The sequence below is a fragment of the Lissotriton vulgaris genome, chromosome 10 (genome assembly GCF_964263255.1).
Source record: "Lissotriton vulgaris chromosome 10, aLisVul1.2, whole genome shotgun sequence".
Taxonomy (NCBI): Eukaryota; Metazoa; Chordata; class Amphibia; order Caudata; family Salamandridae; genus Lissotriton; species Lissotriton vulgaris.
Genome location: NC_141698.1, coordinates 430,617,817 through 430,637,185, shown reverse-complemented (window position 1 = coordinate 430,637,185; position 19,369 = coordinate 430,617,817). Strand labels below are relative to the sequence as shown.

The 19,369-nt window shown below is 44.5% G+C and overlaps 1 protein-coding gene across 1 annotated transcript in view; it reads right to left on the bottom strand.

The window, feature by feature from the left end:
• LOC147685366 (ankyrin repeat and fibronectin type-III domain-containing protein 1-like) overlaps window positions 1-18,577 on the bottom strand; it is a 3,163,580-nt gene extending 3,145,003 nt beyond the window's left edge. Inside the window, exon 1 of the mRNA XM_086941288.1 lies at window positions 18,417-18,577. The gene's annotated coding sequence lies outside the window, so the exon portion shown is untranslated. The remainder of the gene's footprint in view (window positions 1-18,416) is intronic.
• Between the last annotated feature and the right edge of the window lie 792 nt (window positions 18,578-19,369).

Below are 19,369 nucleotides of genomic sequence, written 5' to 3'. Positions count from 1 at the left end.
AAAAACTCGCGCTTTGCTGAGTTAATAGTGCGTGGAGGGTCTTTGTGTTCTTCATTGTTGGTTTGATGGTCGAGTTCTCTTAGCCTAATAGACAACACTGTGGTGCAATTCAGAAACCTTTAGGGAGCCAGAAAATGGCCAGAGAAGAGTCCATGTAGGGCAAGGAACCATAAGCATGGAAGTAAGAATCCCAAAAAGCTACCTTTTCATTTGGAAGAGTCCTTAAGATAAATTCAAAAAAGGAACTGGAGCAAAAGCTGTGGGACTGGAAAGAATAGATTTTGCTTCAGTTCACGATACATACCTATTTTATTACAATTCTTGTAAAACGGCTTGTGAAATGATTGCCTCAAAATGTACAGCTTTTTCTAATCAAATATTTTCCGTTTGCCATAAGATATTCAACAATGTGAACACACGAGTCATCGATTATCTTTGTTTAAAAAAAATAACAAAAGTGAGTTTACATTATTTTGAATGCATTTTGGTCACAAATAGAGCACATTGATGTTGCCCCATAGTTAGATACTCCTTCCCATCATAACTGCGGTGAGCGCATATGTTCCATGTATTTTCGTGAATACAGCGGGAATACAAAAGGTTCAGTTTGTTCCACGTTTCACACTGGTGTAAAAATATTTATGTAAAGGGGATGAGGGCAAACCTTTTAATAGCAAGTAGCACACTAATAATCAAGCAGCAAAACATTACAAATGGAGCTATCCACGTCACACAAAAGGGCGATGTTTAAGCCAACAACTCTGATGCCATTTCACAAACTGCATTTTGTAGTGCATAAAGTAGTACTAGAGTAGTACTACTCGCGTACTACAAAATGCGATTCAAAAACCTTGGGGCAGGAATCTTTACCTCTCCTATGTTCTACATGCGGAGATCTCCCCACATTTAGGTATACGAGTCATTACTTGATGTGACACCAATACAGTTGAGGAGCTGGACAATGAGAAACAGTTGCTTCTTAATGGCAGGGGTTTATGGAAGTTTAAGAACAGGTTTAGTGAGGCAAATACTAACTCATCTCCACAAATGTGTAAGGCGATTGCTATTGTCAATTCACACTACTAAAGGTATCACAGCTCTACAGTTGTGAAATTGGATTCCAGCCCAGGCATGTAGTAATTCAGGCATATGGTAAGTCAGGCACCACACACAACCCCTTGTAGGTACTGCAACACTGTCCCCTAACAATGCAAGTAATGTAATGTAATTTGTAATTTGTACTTGTAAAGTGAACTAATACCCCAACTGGGGTGTCCTGGCGCTGTAACGCATACCGCTGTGGAACCCTTCCTGGCTTTTCCCTGTGAAATTTCCACTCCTTGGCACCCCCAAGGTGAAACCAGGCATCCCAGCGCTGTTGGGGCCGTTGTGGAGATTAAGCAAGCTATTACCCAGAGCTGCAGAGTGGGACCCATGATTAGAATAGGCACCGAGGTGAGAATTATCAGGCCCGAGGAAATTGAGCTCAAGACCCGCCGAGGCGGGAATTGAACCTGGTCCAAGGCCAGACCTCTGCCTCAGGGTCTGCCGCTCTAACCATTGAGCCACACTTCTCCACCAGTAGGGAAATATTATAAAATCCTGTATGAACTAATGTTAATATCAAGAGTCCTCACTACGGCTTCCTTCAGCCCACATGAAGGTAGTGCAGAGGTCGCTTTCATTTCCAAGCTGCAATGCTCCTCTTGCTCAACGTAAAGATAGAGGTACACAAGGATTATGGTGCTGGATGTTTGTTTACTATGCTCCTGAACGCTACATTATCTAACATGTTTTGGCCATGCTGCCTTGATCCCAGTCCTTGTGTACCTCATCTGGACATTGTTAAATCAATTTCAGTGCATAGACCTATTAAACATAAAAGGCATACTAGCAAAGGTGTATACCAAATTTCAAACAAAAATATTTGCCATCTGGGAGTAGTGTGATAAGCATTACCATGCAATAGTATTATCATTTTAACAAACAGTATGTCGCCTTGGGATCATACAATTGCGGCTTGAATCTAATGGTGGGACAGAAGCCTTAGTGCATATATTTTATATTTTTTTCTCTTTCAATATTACATCAATTTATGATTGTCATGCATCTTTGCAGTGTCCACTCAAATTTCTATGCTTGGTAATTAGTAGTCATAGTAGTGACGGAACATAGGGTTATCCACAGGTAGAAATTCATATCATACCATGGATATCTGTCAAGCACAATTTAAAAAATCATTGGCTATTCTGATTAGCACATGATTAAAAATGTATTTGTTATATTTCATCATCATAATATAATAATTAATTTCATTACAAGAGCGTACATTTATATGTTTATACTTTGAAATTGATATTGATAGTAATAACTGGTAAGTATGATATCCATATTGTAAGAACAAAAATCCCTAAAGGGCGCTACCAGGAGCAATCGCCATAATCATGCCCCAGTGGGCTATTTAATTCCATATGCAAAAATATAACATCCTTAAAGTTGTGTTGATATATCATATGAGGCACTGAAAAGATCATAAATCTCGCCCACAATGGTTTGTAAACTTGGTTTGTAAACAAACTCACATTTATTAAACTCAATGAAACACTCTCTACACATCTAATGGTTCTTTCCATATATCGTCCTCTATTACATCATCCTGTTTCAATTTAAAAAACAAACCATAGTACAGACACCATATATCACATTTCAGCATACACTGTCAAACGAAGTTTAGCCATCCATTAAGGCTGTGGGGCTAATTAAACAAAGCCGAATCCACCCATCATCAAATCCTTATGTGCAATCCCAGAATAAAACGCGCAGTTAACTATCCTGTGCAGTTCACAACTAAATACAACCATATATGGAAACTAGCAGCCCGCCCCAGCGTTGCCTGGGGCAGAAAGGGGCTGGGGGCAGCATTTGAGGCTTGCGTGCACTTCTGCCCCCGGCCCCCTCCCGCCCCGGCCCGGCCCCCTCCCGTCCCGGCCCCTCCCGCCCGTGTCCCGGAGAGCCTGATCCTTTCCTGAGCCGCCGGTCCCGCTCCAGGCGCCCCGCCCGCACAGGCCGCCACTCTCCAGGCGCCCCGCCCGCACAGGCCGCCACTCTGCAGGCGCCCCACCCGCACAGGCCGCCACTTCGCCCAGCAGCAAGCAGGGCCGTGGCAGTCCTCCCAGCAGGTCGCGATCTTCTGCGCCGTTTCCGGAAGTGTTGCCAGGGAGCGCAAACGCAAATGATGTCATCACGCAGACATCACGGCCGGCGCTACTTGCAAGGGACTACTTTATTTTTATTTTGAAATTTTTTAAACAACGGATATTTTGTATTTTTATTAGCCTATGTCCTTCTGCTTGCCCTGAGGTTTTAAAAGATGTCTTGGGTGTTTTGATTGGTGGTGTACTTTTCGAGTTTACCTGGCTCAAAGGTTTGTGTTCTCTCTTTATAATAGTAGCATAGATAACCATTATATGTAGAAAGTGTTTATTCGAGTTTTATTTAATAAGTTTGAGTTTATTGTTATTGGGTTTCCACTTGTTATGCCACACAACGTTTTTCATTGTCATTACAGAATATGAGTGATGTTACTTCATGTATAGACTATATGTAACATTACAATTGGGGTTATTCTCTGTTGATTTAGCCCTGAAGAAGTCGCAGGTTTATACTCTAAAACGATGATACACATGTTGGCTAAAAAGATAGCTGAAAAGAACAGGCCAGTACGCTGAAAATTAAACAATTGTAAAAAGACATCAATTTTCATGACTATTCATTGTATTATAATTTGAATGAGTTGCATGTGCTTAAGGCTGTATGATTATCTTGTCAATGCTCGGATTGAGTTTGGCGGAGTTGGGTGAATCTTCCCCCCTTTGAGAGCACCACGGGTGAGAGACCAGATCAGTTTAGATATTGTGTGGGTTTCTGGTGAGCGCCAGGGTCCTATGAAGTAATCTATTCCTGATTGTATTAATTAGGCCCCAAAAGCAGGGCTGCCACATGAGGGAAGCCGCCTATGTGCCCAGGTTGTGCTCTGTTCATGGCTCCACTCTACAACTGGTAAAAGTATGCAGATATCACAAACTCACATTCAGCCTGCTTTTGTATAATATTGATGAAGCAACAGGTAACAACAGTCACCAATAGATAGCTGTAGAAATCTACTTTTTTTTCTGCATGGTCACCTCTTGATATTTTTGCCTTTTTCTAGACCCTATTTTTGGTGTTTTTGTAACTCTGTGCTCTTTACCCCTGCTAAACAAGAATTACGTTTTGTGGAACATGTGTGAAATTAAAGTTTACATGTTTCTCCAGTGATTACCCCCCCCCGACACACACACACACACACTATTTCTTTCTGCCAGGAATGTGGCTAGATCCTAGAAAATATCAAGCTATAGATTATTAACTATGATCCTTAATTTTTGCTAGTAAGTTACTAAAATAGTAATTCAGCAGCTGCAAAACCAATTAATTGACCTTAATAAGATGTCAAAACTATTTCCAGAGCAAAATAATAGATTAGGTCAGTAACAGGACAGGGAATTTGATCCCCATCAGCACAGGAAGGACAGCTGTGTTGGGCCCAGGAACTCCATTACCTTGAAAAGGACCGAGTTACATGCCTTCCCATTCATAGTTTAGTGTACTGAAGAAAGCAAAGCCTTTGTCTCCATGATCCTCACTAGCTGGGCTGGCGACAAGCCCAGGGGAAAGGAGCTACCCCAAGACTTGTTTGGACTGGGCACATTGGCAGTGACAGGGAGGTCACTGGTCTCTTTGCTTGGCTACACCTCAGGTTGGGCACACTGGCTCTGCACAAGGAAGGATGGGTTCCTCCATCTTCAACTGTAGGAGTAAGGTACACTGTAGGATTATTTAAAGTAGGGTAACAAGAACTTCTGTAAAAGTGGGTAGGGTTTCCAGGGAAGCTTTGTCAACACTGGTTAGAGAGTGTCAAGAAATCACCCCACTTACTGGACAGTGCCTACCATAAATGTGGCACCCTGAGGAACACACTTCAAAACACTTTCTGGACCTGCTGAAGAAGCAAAGAGAAAAGGACTGGACCATGCTTGCTGCGACCTGAGAGGAGTCCTGAAAGACTGGGCCTGCTCCTTCCTGTACTAGGACAAAGACATGGACACAAAAGGTCAATGGCTGACCTCCTGTATGGCTATATGGACACAAAAAGCTATAAGAGGCCTATTTGCTGAAGTGACCAGTTAACCAGTACTAGCTCTACCTGGACTAGATGTTGCTGGCATGCTCTACTATAGCGAGTCTTGGTTCCCAATTGTTGCCCTTGATGTCCTGGGAGCCTTAAAAGTAACCCAGAATAGCTGATCCTGAGACCCTGAAAAGTTGGGACCTGAAAGATGTTGGGTCTTGCAAGACCTCCAGACGTCGCACTAAAGGTATCCAGTCTTGACGCAGATCCTTGGAAATAGCTTCAGGCTCGCCCCACTTGTCGATTTAGAGGTCCATAAAAGACACTAAGCAAAAGGTATTTTGACTTTTGTTACTGTTTTTATACTGCATAAATACTGTAAGCATTGCCCTAAGTTAAGTCGTCTGCTCTGTGCCATAGCTACCCTGTGCCATAGCTACCAGGGGTTGAGCTAAGGGTAATTTAATGACCTTAAGTGATCAACCTGACAAGTTTGCACTATTATTTCTTGAGGTGGGCGACCACCAACCCACAAAATTAATCTTCAATTTACAGTGTGGGCATATGTTAATTAGTTATCTGTGCCCCAAAAAAGCTTCTGACAACCTGCCCAGGTGGCAGCCATTCCATTCCTCTCAGACGGGAGCATACACACTTCAGAATGTGAGCTCCTCTGCTGAACATACCAATGAGGATGAATAAAACACTATTCACGTGGGAAATTCTTACTCCAACATGTGCAGCAGTCCACAGCAGAGCACAACAAAGAAACTGGCACTTGGGTGTACAAATAAAAGTACTAATAAAAAGAAAGTAATAGCACTGTCACGGCGGCCTGGCTGTTACACTCTGTTCACAAAACAACAGCTACACAGGTGTGAGGCAAATGGTGGAGCAGGCTGTTCATTTGTATATGGTTCTCGTGACAGAAGACCCAACTATGTAGTTTACTTTCCTCATTACTCTCCAGCTGACAAGCTGTACAGAAAACACTTTTCTTATTACAACATGATGCAATAGCAATGTCCTACAGATAGATTATCTTTGCCCAGCCCCAGCAGGGGCCTCTCCCTAGGGGTAATTCCTTTTACAATATTATTGGCATATTGTCTGGTTACAATGTGTCCAGCCCTAATGAAGTAGCATATTAGGAACATTCCACCAATGAAAACATTGTTTCATAGTTACAGCAAAATCATTTCCTATATAAAATAAAATCCTTTTTTCATGGTCCAAGCATAGCCCAATTTCTAGGAACAATACCCGTGCATGAACATCTTTACAGCAAAGTCTTGCCAATTTTCTTTCCAGTACAGTGCTTTTTTACAATATTACTCTGAATTAAAATGCCTTTAATCCTAACTTATCCTTTTGTAATCAAGTCTGTATTGAAAAGATCCCACTGATTTCAAGTAACTCTTTAGACTGACTAAGGCCCCTTTCAGTTCGGCACAAAAATAGACTACCATGTAGAGTGTGATACATACATTTTCTCATTCACTCATCATGCACAGTCATTCACTTTGTTGATCATTAACAACACTATGCATGGTGACCTAGTGCCTATTTGGAGTGTAGATGTCCATTATAGGTGGGCCTGAAAATAGACCGCTAATTCCCCTCTTCTTTGGAATTAGCGATACTGCAGAAATTGTTAACTTCAGAGGGCAGAATGACTCCGAATTGTAAGTATTTGGGGAATAACTTGTTAAAATCACAGTTTCGGGAAAGATTCAGCCATCCCGGACTTAGGTCCTGTTTAAAACTTTTTACCTGGTAAATGTGACCTTCCGACAGCAATACACCTATGACATTGGTTTCTTCCTTACCACCCTGGTAGACACCTAAGATTGCCATCTCACACCCCAGTTCACTGCTAATGTTGAGGCACAAACTGTTTAAGGGAGGGTTCCTCCACTCTCAAGGCCATACACTCTGGAATTCTTTGCCTATTCACCTGGAGTCGGACTTCAGAACATTCTGCAGATGATCAAAGACACATTTGTTCTGTCAAGATTTCAGGCTTGAATTTCTGCTTAGTGTTCTACTTTGCAACCTGGTCACACTTGCTTAGTAACCACTCTGAGCAACTCTTTGGGTCATATTATAAAATAAATAAATACATATATAAATACATGTTTGGCCAGAGTAGCAGGCAAGAGTGCATGGGGCACCACAACTAATATCACCAATAGTCGTTATCGTCAAATAAATTTGTACCACGTGAGTTTGTCATCACTGTTACCCCCTACCTCTTCTCTTTTCTTCCCTTTCTCCAAATGGCTTAACTTCAACCCTTTCCCTCAAAATGTAACTCAGAACCAGATTGTGCACTTAACAAGTATTAAGTCATAGCAACAACATGCTGCTTGGCTACTATTAGACACAAGATATAGGACATTATGGAAATGTTTTCCAATCCTGGAATTTGTGTGTTAGCTTAATGCCGTCTGGGCGTTGTAGTCTTGTTTTGCTTCTACTGAACTGATTGGACTCACACATCCAAATTAATGATTTGAATGTGAAAAGTTCAGGAGTGGGACAATGCCAGTAATGACCTAGAGTGTGGTGGTCACCTTAATTAAACCTGAAATCACACCGCCCTATCGCACCAGCTCTACAGTCCATACTGTGGTTACTGATAAAAGAGAGATCCCAATACAGAACTGCCGGCCTCGTCCACAAAACTGTACATGGCCTCTGTCAAAGTTAACGCCTCCGAGTGGTTTTATTATTTTCAACTACCTTGAATGATACATTCGACCAATTTTAACATACATAACTCGCCTTTCGGCTGACCAGAAACATGGAGGTACAGCGCTCAATGTTCATGGTAACTCCTTTTGGCTTATTTTCCGGATGCAACTGACCCTCAAAACTTATTTTTCAAAAACAGGATGTCCCAGAAAACTCCTGTCTTCATCCAGACCCAAAGTCTTCCAGCTTTTTAGTAGAAGTTGGGAGCGTTTTGTCACACTTTAGGGACTATCTTTGATTCTGTCTTCCTGCTCCCTTGGTCATCAGCTGCCACCTCAAAATCCAAAAGCACATAGGTAACTGTGTGAATGACCCACACATTCAGAGATTTGTCTTACGATCCCAATGAGGTGGGCTCCTACAAACATCGTCAGGTGACTGACTGACTGATATCCTGTCCTGGAGTGTTAGTCTGTCTTACTTCCTTGTAGTCTCTCCCCAAACACTCTGAGGCGACCCTATGACATATGACGTGCTTCACAAAAATGATAAATAAATAGGGTAGATTTGACATTCTTGCCTTTATTCCTCAACACAGATTCCTCAGCTGGGCATTTGGGTGAGAGACCAACTAAATAAATGTGAGGTGGATGAATACAGCCTCAATCTGGAGCCAGAGCTCAAGATCAGAGCGTCCAGCGCAGGTCCAGGACCTTGACAGATTTCTAAGACTACGTTGAATTAACACATAAGTTCTATTTGAAGCTGCTGTGTGGAAATGCATCTGACGCGGAAATCTAGAAAACTGGGCATTAATCCAGTCCTGAAAACCTTGATTTGACAGACCTGACTTTGACCTATGCAAACTGGGCTTCTGTGGGTTTAGAACTGGGAGCGTTAGTGTAATTGAGCCCAAGTCTCATTAAGGGACTAGCCACAACTTTTTGTTGGATGAGGTGTCATGATCCTACATTCCTTGTTGGTGCGGTGAGATTTTTTGTCCTCAGGCCATTACTGGCCTCCAGCGCAAACCTCTATTCATGATCTGGCGAAATAAGTAATTTCTAATTCTTTGATGTCTGCAGGACCGGCCTGTGCACAAAAGAGCAGGGGGCCCGGTTGTGAGGGGATCTCGACAATCGATGACGAGGGACAATTACTTATTTATCTAATTTTCCTTCGTGGTCATCTGTCAAATCCCCTCCAACAAACCCGGCACCACCGCCCATACCTGCACGGGCCACTCCTGAATATCTGAAAGATATTTTATTTCTAAATAGACAGTCAAATAAATGCAAGTATTGGACTGTAATTTTGGCACTCTGAAAATGTTGCACTGCTGTATGGGCCAGCTTGACAGGGCTAATGTGTTTTTTTTGTTCCCTGGGCCCTGATGGGACCCACAAATAAAACAGCCACAAACTTGTCCTTTCAATCTGGGAAGTGCCAGACTGCCCCCAAATCCCAGTCCAGCATTGCTTGCAACTATTTCAATGAAAAAATTGCTTTACAATATACAATATAAAGAATCATTGAATAGGTAACTTAATTAACACTTTGAAGAGCTCCAGCAGTGTCTCTCTACTAATTCCTACAAACCTTACTTAAAACCTTTCCGCGTTGCCTGCAGTGCCGCCCGAAGCCCTTTCTAAATTAACAGAGCAGGCACGTCATGGCTTTTATGTTCAAATAAGTCATACAATAAGAGCTCACATAAAAGTATTTTTCTAAATAGCAGTGCACTCCTCCTGTTGTGAATCTGAGAGCATGCCTTATTAATGTTCCCTTGACAACATTTTCTTTGCCTTGGTCAGGGCTTGCAACTCCATATGAAAGCTATTACCAGCATGGGAAGCTTACTCTGATAAAGATCTCATGTGTTCCTCTCTACCGAGGAAAACAGCTTGCATGCCACATTAAGTAAATAAGTGCTGGTGAGGGCAAAATCTCTGGCCTTCACAAGCTGGCAAAATGATTATGTTTTTGTTTTTTTTATCCCAAGCATATGCTACGAAATTAAGAAAAAAAACATGCAGCCATCCAAATGTGTATGCCATGTGCTTGCAATACAAATTTAAAAATGAAAAAAAAATGTCACTGTTGTGTTTTTTTTCTAGTGTTTATTAAATAACAAGCCTTTCAGCCGCGGCCCGTGCAGGTAAGGGCGGTGGGTCGGGTTTTGGGGGGGATTCGACAGACAACCACGAGGGGAAATTAAATAAATAATTAATTTCTCCTTGTTATCGCCTGTTGAAATCCCACCCGCCACCCAGCCCTACCGCCCACCGCTCTAACCTGCATGGGCCGCTGCTGAATCCTTTCTGTTGTGCCATACCGTTTAACACCAATTGAGCAGGAAAAATAAACAAATCACCATCTAACCATTTGCTCAAATTTCAGTATGCTACAACTTTATAACAACAACTTTAAGAAAGAGACGAAAGATAGAACACCATCTAACAGCGCCCAATATGCAGACAAAATAAATAGCTGATATTTAATGTTAATATAAAAAATAAATACAACAAAACACACTTTGAACCAGATTAGTCAACAAAGAGAAAGGAATTACTTTAGGCAATTGTGAAAAATGTGCACAGGCTTTGAGCGGTCGCTCAAATCGATGGGAGCCAATGGATAAAGTGGGTTGATCCATTGCCTCATACAGTATGCTGTGGTGGGCAGAAGCATAATGTGAATGAAAACTTGACAGAAAATGTCATGTCCACAGACTAAACCCCCACTATCGGGGCTCAAATTGGGTGTGGACACTGGTGGATAATGTCTACCCCCTCCCGCACACGAATGTTTGAGAGGGAACTCTGTCTCCTTTAACCTGAGGTCAAGGGAGCCTGTGTAGTGTCCCTTTCATTGTGAAGCTGCAGAACAGCATCCTTGTTGAGCCAACAACACATTGGTAGTGTTTCCTATGGTTTCTTCAGACTCGTTGCACCTGCGGCCTGATCCCATGGGCAGAGACGTTTTAAGGCATGGACGGTCAATCAGTTAAATACTTTGTAAATGTGTGTGTCTTGTAAAGCGCACTGCTACCCGGAGGCGTCATGGTGCTATAGACCGCTGGGGAACCCGTCCTGGCTTTCCCTGTGAGATGTTCCCCCCTGGGTATCTCCAAGGTGAAACCAGGCATCCCCGGCGTTTGTGGGGTGCTTTTGTGGAGATGAGGCAAGCTAATGCCCAGAGTTGCCGAGTGTGATCCCTGGTTAGAGTAGGCACCGAGGCGAGAACTATTGAGTCCGCTGACCCTGGTTCACGACCCTGTCGCGTCGAGAATTGAACCCTGGTCCCGGGCCGTCCTCTGCTTCCGGGTCTGCCTCCTCTAACCAGTGAGCCACACCACTCCACTCCATTTATTCTATGATTAATTAAAATATTCACAATAATGAAGTAAACAGAAAAAGAAATTACAATATACAGTATAATAAACACCTTAAAACTGCGATGTGGTTAAAAGGATGGTTTTGTATTCACATAGTGCAAAAAGACGGAGAAAAGGTAAAGTGAAAGCTTAGTAGCTATGAGGTACCGATACTACAGCAGCATGTCAAGTTTAACCACCTGACCAAATCCATGTATTCTGACATCATATCACATTCAAGCCAAAGTGCAATGTCTTCAGGGTGTGAAAGCTCAACCATCCACAGTGCGGGGTGCCAAAAATGTGAAGGCTCAACCAGCACCTTTTCTACAGCCGCCTATTCAGTGCCACTTGGTACACATCTAAGGGGAGATAAAGTGCAAAGTCAGTTCTTAAAGGCGGGTCTTATTCCTACATCTTAAATATTGCCTCCATTTTCCTCTTAGTTAATGTAACATAGAAAGGGGATAAGGTTCAAGTTTAAATCAAAATTGTAGGTGATGTGATGGCATTTTAGTTAAAACCAATGAAAACAATTTCTTATTAATAACTGGCCCAATATTGTGGCTGTGGATGGAGTACCAGCATTTCACGTTCAATCCAGGCTAGACAGTACTTTGGTGTGAGTGGTTCCAACCACAATGATATGATATAAGGAGCTACAGTGGCTGACAGACCTCAGATGTTGCATGCCCTAAGCCGTTCCCCAAATATGGAATAATATTTTTCTATTCTTGCTAGCTCCATGGGTACGTCACATGTGTAAGCATAGATGACCAAGTCCCTGCAGGTTCTTAAGTCATACTTTGGCTTCAACAGTTTGTGTTTGTCCGTTATCCATGCTGGACAACAGCACAGTTGGTGGCACAGGGACTCAGTTTCGTACGTACACAAGCGACAACATTGCTGCCACCTGCTTTTGGACTTCCAATGCACTGGAAATTCCCATAATGGTTAGGACAACAATCTGATGTTGAGTATATTTTTTAGAGCTGGCTTTAGATAGTGTTGTAGAGCTGCAGCCTCATGTGTTTACGTTTTAATGCATGGGCAAAGTGGTCAATTGCCCAGGGCCACCAACTTTCAAGGGGCCCTATGGGAAAGTGAACTTTCTCTCTATTTCACCTATTTCTATATCTCAGCCTCTGTTCCTCTTCACTGCATGCCTCTGCCTCTTCGTGTGGCTTTGTCTCTCTCTACTCAATGTTTTATGAAGAGTTTTGGACTCCTGGTCAATACATCTTTTAAATGTTTTGTATGAAGCTGTTTTTGAGATTTTTCCTAATTCAGTATTGTTACCACCATTCTGAATTGAATTAGCAGAAAATGAATAATAAAATTCAAGGTTGTTCCAAACAGGAGCCCCCAAAATACATCTTGCGTGGGTACCCAAAATCCTTAAGATGACAGTGCACTTGGAGGTAGCTCTGCCTGTGGTGTCCTAAGATCCAGAGCCCACTTCAGCTTGCATTGTTCTAGGCAGTAAAGGTGTATTTAGCGCCTGGATTTGTTAACAGAGGAGTGTCAGTGGGAGCCCCTTAGCACTGGAAGGCAAGTATCCACTCTCCAGTGTTACTTTGGCCCTTTGCCCCCAATGGTACTGGAACAATCATCAGAGTGGAGGTGCTGCCATCAATGTTACATCACTGAAGTCGTAACGATTGTGGCAAGCCCAAGCATTCAAGAATACGTGTCGCAAACAAGCCACGCCCACTCAGCAGGAGTGGCAAAGGAGTGGTATGTAGACAGGGGTGGACTTTGGAGCACACAGCCACACATATATTACTTCAACATACAGCACATTTCCCATTTAAATGGCAACAAAAGTTGCCCATACATGCAGTTTTACTGATAAAACCATAGCGCTCAAAAGATAATGTGTGAGAATTGAGTTTCAGCCAATATTTATCCTTTGCACATCACTATGTATCTTGATTTGTTTTCATCCTATCAAAATCTATGTTTTTATCACACTTCAAAACTATAACATTGAGAGAATTTCATAAACGCTTTCCTAACTGCTGATATATTTTAAATTATTTGCACAGTTCATTTATGGGTATTTAGATTGTGGCTTGTGTTAGGAAAAAAATAACATTCCACAGTTTTTCCTTTCCTTCGCAGTACCCCACCCAGCAAGTTAGTCAGACAGTCCATCTTACAAAATGCTTTAACTTCGCTCTAAGAGAAAGAAATGCAAACACAAATCTCTATGTTAGAATCCACAGTAATTTGTCAGAACACAGAGCCTCACATTTGACCTCAATCTTTGAACATCCACACAGGTGACATGATAAACACACAATTAAAGGCATCTGTATTGCTCATTCACCTTCTGAACTTCAGCATGGTTATTTTGGGGGCCTGCAGCACCCGTACTTCCACGCCAATGCCTGTCCAACTTGCCTTATGAATATTCCACTGTTGTCAAAAATATTAAAGTGACCGCAAGAGTATGCTCATTTTGTGCAACAAATTCAGCATAAAAGCAGAGACAGTTTTGAGGGAGGTATAAGGGGTATGTTCTTAGAAATAATTCTCACTTTACATACAGAGCAATGAGAACTTTTTTTTAACCAAAAGGGGTACGAAATGCTGTTGGGGGTGGGGTGTAGAATATGACAAACTGCACTTATCTATACCACTCCCAAGTAGCTGTAGGATGGTATTATCAATCAGTCCTAACGTTTCATCTTTTCCAAGCAAAAAAAACCCTTGGTCCCATCCCTACCCTCCAGGCCACTCCCACATCCTGAGCCACATAACCCCTGACCTACTGGACCACATCCTGTTGGTTTTTTCTGCAGTTAGATGAGTGAATCTCTCTGCTGAATCCAGTTCATAGATTTTCATAGATTACGGAAGTGTGGGCTGTCTGCTGTAATGACCGTTGAATTAATGGGTTACTTGGAGTCCCTGCTTTAGCGGGACTATATGGTAATCCGTGTTGGCCTGATCTCCCCTTCAGGTCACCCGGGGTGTTCCCGGGGGGAGGGGGGGGGGTGTTTCTCTACGCTGGCCTTTCCCGGGAATTTGTTTATTGTACTTGCTGGTGAAGTCCCTGCTTCAGCGGGACCTCCTGGAGTGTTGATAGAGTTTGAGGCCCCTCTTCAGGGGGGGCAATCGGCCGCGTATAGTGGCGGAGGCAGGCACAAGTCCCTTCGGAGAGGGATCGATGTGTCCTCCATATGTCTCATTCGGGCTCCAGTTTGGTGGTTCGCGGCTGCTGTGACGTGGCCAGGCTATCGGGCCGGGCTTTAAGGAGCATTGGAGCTCCCTTGAGCGTAAGGAAGGGGCTGGTTCGCTGTCTTTCTTGGTCTCTCTCTCTGGCTGATGTTGTATCATCTGAGCATTCCTAATATTATTGGTATTTTGACTGGATTTTATATTTGGCAGTCTGCTTACTTCTTGCTGTGACTGCACATTGGTGTTCTTCTGGTACTCTGACTCGGGCACGTAGGGGCAGAGCTTGGTTGTGTCCCTTGATTTATGGAGATTTTGGACTCTGTCCTTTCGGTGGGAGGGGGCTTGATGTATGCATTTCCTCCGATGGGGGGCCTTGATTCCGAGAGTCCAGCTGAAGGTCAAGTTGCACCAGGCATCGTGATCCTGGTGGCGCCTGCCTGGAGCCAGAGACCTTGGTTTCCTCTCTTGTTGCGGTTGGCAGTGGGGCCTTGCTGGCCATTGCCGGTGGATCCCTGTCCCCTGTCGTTTCCTCCTCTGTCCCGGGATGGCTGTTCAAAGGTTGAACCTTGTGGCTATGGGGTGTTCTCCTGAGGTGGCTCAGTTTATCCAACAGTCCTGGCGCCCTTCCACTCTTAAATCCTATGCTCGGCATTGGGTGTCTTTTAAGGGCTGGTGTGCGGATAGGGGCTAGTCTGCTTTAGAGGTGGATCCTGTGCGTGTCTTGGATTTTTGGAAGGATGGATTTGAATTGGGTCTGGCTGTTTCCTCGTATTGGGCTCAGTGGTCACCCATGAGGGACTTTCGGGGTCAGGCCTGTGAATTGGTTGTCCTTGGGTGACCCGGCTGTTGTGGAGTTGTTTTCTCAAAAAGCTGGTGATTAAGTCCTTTACAATGGGTTGGGATCTCCCATTGGTGCTGAAGGCTTTGCAGTCTGCTCATTTTGAGCTTATGTAGGTGGTGTCTCTGCGTTTCCTGATTATTCAAGGTGGTTTTCCTTGTCGGTATCACTTAGGTCTGGAAGGTTGGGGCGTTGGGCATGTTGCTTTATTCTGAGCCCTTTTTGAGGTTCTTTCCGGATCGGTCATTCTCCGGCCTGATCTTTCCTTTGTTCCCAAGTTTCCTTCCTCGTTTCACTGCTCAGAGGATCTGGTTGTACCTGTGTTGTGTTCTGATCCTCAATCAAAAATGAGGTGGGAATGCACTGCTTGTATGTTAAATGGGCTCTTGGGGTGTACTTGGTTTGTACGGAGCTGTTTCATAAGGTGGAATCTCTTTTGTGACTTTTGGCCTGGCAGGACACGATCTGAAGCCATCTGGTGCTACTCTCAGTAGGTGGCTGAGGTGGGCTGCTGGGTGGCTTATGAGTCCAGTGGTGTCGGTTCTGGGGAGATCGACTCAGTGATGGCTACTTCCTGGGCTTGTTTACATGGGACGTCTATGGCTGAGATCTGCAAGGCCACTACTGGGAGTACTACACACACCTTTATGTCCCATTATCGTTTGGTGGTGGATGGGACTGGATCTTCTGGTTTTGGGGACGCTGTGTTTTGTTCTGTGCCAGTGGTGTGACGTTCTGCTTTTTTGTACTAATAAAGTCTGTTTACTGCTTTGTGGTGAAGCTGATTCTTGCTTTGGTATCTGCTCGAATAGGCCACGTATTCATGCATGTGTTTGTAACGCATGCCTTTACAATGTGGGCAACACAACAAATGCATCATTACCATGCTTTCCATTGCAACGCAAGTTGTTACAACGACTTGCTTTAGGGAAGTGCTGGAGTTTGGAATAGAATACTTTACTATTCTAACTCCAGTCTGTGCAACAGTAGGGAAGGTGTTGGATTAAAAATCCAACAACGAGTTCCCTAAAGCAAGTTGTTGTAATGATTTGCATTGTAATGGCATGCGTGGTAACGACAAATTGGTTCTAGTGCCTACATTGTAATGGTACTGCATAGCTCTGGGAGCATTGTAAACACTGTTTCCCATCTGCACATATGTTAAGGACTGTAGCAGGAACGTCTGACGAGGAGTTAATGACCGGTCACTTACCAGTAATATTCATTACTCTGAGTCGTAGACCTCCACGTCACAGTCCTGGTTCCCATCGCTCCCTCCCTGTTCGGCTTCTTGTGATTGGTGATACAGGATGTGGTTCAGTAGATCAGGGGTTATGTGCCACATGATTTGGGAGTGGCCTGGAGGGTAGAGATGGGACCAAGGGAGTTTTTCGCTTGGAATTTCTGTGGGGAGTGAGCTATCATCATATGTCCTGGGAGGACTACGACTCGGAGTAATGAATATTACTGGTAAGCAACCCGTCATTGGGGCCTCAAAATTCGAAGATGAAGAGGGATTGTGGCTAGAAATCCAGGCCAGGGTGAAGGGGTCCCACGAGACATGAAGTAACTTGGCAGCTAATGTTGCGCACACCTGCTGTAACAGGTAAAACAGTCGAGAGCCATCTCAGAGGCTGCGAGGTGATTAAAAGTATAGTTACCACTTAGAGTGACTGGCCAGGCAGGGAAGGGGGAAGTATTCTGTTCCCTTTAAAGTGAGGGATATTGAAGGACTATGACATCATTCTCACAGTCATCACTTCATGTGGTGCTCATTGCCTATGCTAATATGCCCCCCATGCCTTTTCTAAGGACTTGTGCCCTGCTCTCTATTTTAAATATTTTTTCGAAAAAACGGTAGTCTGGGTATACAGATAAAACCACTTCAAAGGCCTAACATAGCAAGCATAAACCTGCCACTGCTTCACCGTTGTGACAGTAGTACCGACCAAAGGGGAGGCTCCCAGAGCAGGGATATATTATTTACTTTCAAAATACACTGCACACCTGCTGCTGATTAAGAATGTACCTGGTGTGTACCTAGGTGCCGTTTCTGCCTCCAGTCAAATAGAATATTTCCACAGCTGTGATAGTGTAACGTCATCCGCGTCAATGCAGTTCACATCCGCAGCACAAATGCAGGGCAAACCTTCTGTCGACATTCACTGTATGCCCACTTCTGAAATACAGTGCCTGACGTTGTCTTACAGAAGCTGCACTCCAACTGCTGCAGCACAGTATCCCACCTCTGAAATACAGGGTACACTGACTGCTGGCATACACTATAGGATTTACCCACTGCTTAAAATGGTACAACCCTGCTGAAACTCAGCTGCGCACACAATAATAGTATACCTGATGATGAAATAAAGGGCGCACGCGACTGCTGGCACATACGCAGTGTTTACCCAAAGGTGAAACACCGTGTTTGCCCACTGCTTAATAATTAGACGCCCACTTCTGATACTCCGCGGCTCACACCCACTTCTCCAATAACGTTATACCAGGCTGCACAAGAATGTCGGAATATACACCGTGTTTATCCACAGCGGAAACACGGTGAGTACCAATTGCTTAAACTGCTCCACACACTGCTGATGCTCAGTTGTGTACACCCACCATACGTGCTGATGAAATGCAGCGGACAGACGGCTGTTGGCATACAGTGATGTCTGTCAATTGCTGAAACACAGGGATTACGAACTCCTTACAGAGGTATACCCAATGGAGAAACTCATGTAGTGCACTCACTTCTGCAAAGCAGGGTGTACCCCCACCGGCGAAACACGGTAGTTACCCACAACTGCAATCCAGTGTACGCCGTCTTTTCCAACAACCGAAACCTCGTTTTTACCAGTTGCTTAAACGCGGCACCTGCACCCACTGCGGAAACTCAGTGTGCACACGTCCACTTCTGAAGCACTTGGCATGCCCCCTACTGAAATGCAGAATACATCGAATTCTGACATATAGACAGTGTATTCCGAGAGCAGAAACACAATGTTTATCAACTGCTTGAAACGGAGCGCTCGCTGCTGAAATCCGTTGTGTACACTAACTTCTGAATTGCAGTGCACGCCCTTTAATTACACGATATGCACTCCTGCTGCGGTCACGCCGGGTGTGTACCCTCAACTGATGTGCCTTACCTTATGCCGACAGAGCCCACTCCAGCGGCGCACGTGTCCCTGTTCTCCCGTGGTTTGGGCCGGTCCCCCTTCACACAGCGGTTTCCCAGTGTGGGCAGCGGTGCATGGAACCGAGCGCTCCGCCGAGCAGGCGCTGCGCATTACAGAGCGCAGGCTGGACGGAGGTGGGAGGGACAGAGCCCGGCTGCAGCCGGTGCATGCACTCCGCCTGCCCCTCCCGGGCCCGCGGGCGGGCTGGGGCTGCTGTCACGGTTTTGGCTTCGAGTTTGAGGTGCCTTCGGTGGCATCCCAGGCTGGCACCGTGTGTAATTCGTAAACTGTAATTTAGAGTTAACGCCAACAGCTGAGAGGCAGAAAGTACCCAGGAGTGGCGTCAGTGGGGGATTACGAAAGAAGCAGGATCCGGATTTAGGAGTGTCTGTGTGGATCCCAGTTTTGGAGCGGATAGGGGAGATCTATTCAGTCAGGACAGGCACTGGAACGAAAATGCCCACATTACGTCACCAGCAAAATGTGTCTGATCTTTAAGTTTACAGTACAACAGTGGAAAGCTGCTGCGTGGGCGCCATCAAAGGTCTAACACAGGCCACTCAGGGCTGACGTATTATCAGTAGTGTTGGGCGAGGGCGAGCCGCTGAAGGCACGTGCCAGGCTCGAGCCTGAAGTCTGGCTCTGGGAAAGCTCGAGGTCTGTTGAAACCTCGAACCCACAAGAAGCCGAACTTCCATGTGGCTTCTGCTTGCCTCCCTCCCTGTTCTAGCTAGAGCTGCCGACTTTGGAACTGGGAGCCAGGTTTGAGTCTCTGCGATGGTTAGCATCCTCGGAATCTGGGCAATCTTCCCATGGCTTTAGAAATGCGACCTTGTGTAAATGTAACTGGTGCTCATGTAAAGTGCTCCATGTTCGTGCTTTATAAAAAACTGCTGTAATATGTACAGAGGTAAAAACAAAGC